At 31.5% G+C, this 1,748-nt stretch overlaps 1 long non-coding RNA gene across 1 annotated transcript; it reads left to right on the top strand.

Annotated features, from left to right (window-relative positions):
• Positions 1 to 311: 311 nt before the first annotated feature.
• Positions 312 to 1,001, top strand: LOC134680555 (uncharacterized). The gene is made up of 2 exons (XR_010100470.1): positions 312 to 344; positions 499 to 1,001. It is a non-coding gene; the product is annotated as an uncharacterized LOC134680555 (long non-coding RNA).
• Positions 1,002 to 1,748: the final 747 nt, after the last annotated feature.

The raw sequence follows: 1,748 nt of genomic DNA, 5'->3' as shown, positions 1-1,748 counted from the left end.
CAAATTACAAAATGTATTTCCAAAAACGAGCGTTTTTATAAACGCTGAACTCTTTACGAATTAAAGAAAACACTACTAAAGTTTACGCGTTTCCGAACGCACCCTTACTCTGTGTCAAAAAAAAAACAATTTCATGACTTAACCTTACTTTGCACTTTAAACTACAAAGAACAAAACTTTGGTTGCAAATACCATTTTAATTTGGAAAATTACCATCTAATATGAAACACAATTCTTACGTTGTGTGAAGTACCGTTAAAAACTCGAATTACGGTAAATATTAAATACGCTAAATCAGCGATTCAAAACTACACAGAGTTAACCGAAAACTACCAAAAATACAGGTAAAACATTAAATCATGAGATCAGGAATCATCTTTTTCATACGATTATCCCTCTCATTTCAAATTAAACGCTAAATTTCATTTCAAAGTCAAATGAAATAAACTAACCAAAAATTTGTATTTCAAACCCAAAATTGAAGTGAACTTGTTACAGATTACATCAAAACCGTGCTGAATTTGGATATTACCACTACAAAAACGAAAAGCATCCAGTGATTTCTACAACTGGACAGCCGGATCACAGGAATTTCTAATTTTGAAAATGAAATCATGTCTATTGTTCTGGAACTATAAGCGCTAACACGCCGAAGAAGAATATCTTCCTTTAAGAAGTTAAATGATCATGAAACACCACAAGCATCTCGCCGGACACTACTGCCAGACCAGACTTCCATACTAAACTGTTTAACCTGCGGCTATGCGGAGAGTTCTGAAAAATAAAATGCCGACACTGCTTCCACAGCTCCTTGGACCTAGGAAGAGCTCCTGATTTGCTTTGACCTTCCTAAATAAATTCATTTATCAATGAGCTGTGAAATTGAGTGTTGCGTTTCAACTTTATTAAACTAAATATGCTACTGCATTGAAATTTCTGGTGCTTCATGTTTACAAAAACTGTGCTGTGTAAGAAAATGAAATTAAATTATGTTAATATAACTATTGTTTTCCTTAACAATACTTGGTATGTGGTTAAATTACTATGCCTTCAGACTTAACTGTTAAACATAAAAACAAATTACAAAACTCACTATAAAATATTCATGAAAGTGCAGTTCCATCAAATCTATAAAAATCACAAAACGACATTCTACTAAAATTCACACATTTTTTTCCTAGAATATGAAATTTCGGACTAAATATAAGTTCTACAAGTGATCCCAAGTGGCAAAATTGTGTACTCTTACGTTACAAAATACAAAATTCTTATTTTTTTATTTAAATTAAATATTAAATGTGAAAGCAAATGAAAACTAGTGTCAAAACTTCAAAATAGTATCCAAATTTACTAAAAATGCAACACGTGTTATTGACATCTGTCAAGTCAGCAAAATTTCATAACCTCTAAATGTATCATACAAAATTCTATGATTTTCAAAAAAAAACTCCATGCAAATGTGCAGAAAACATCATAAATGTGAGCAAATGCCCAAATTATGGTATGCAATACCCAAAAAATCTTTGAAATGTAACAAAATACTCTACAAAAGGTGAGTGAAACAAAATTATTTTCTGGTGCATAAAAATAAGTCTAGACTTTTCCTGCAGCAAGTAATTATTTAGAAACCTGAAAAATTCTTGGGCGCCATTGTAACACGGGTGTTTTGAAGGGGGGTAAAATAAATGATTGAAAAGCTCCGGCTTGTCTAAAATGGAAACAGCCATGTTAACAAAATAAATTGAAAT

The sequence above is a fragment of the Cydia fagiglandana genome, chromosome 3, assembly GCF_963556715.1.
Source record: "Cydia fagiglandana chromosome 3, ilCydFagi1.1, whole genome shotgun sequence".
Lineage (NCBI taxonomy): Eukaryota > Metazoa > Arthropoda > Insecta > Lepidoptera > Tortricidae > Cydia > Cydia fagiglandana.
This window is presented reverse-complemented; position numbering and strand designations above follow the sequence as displayed.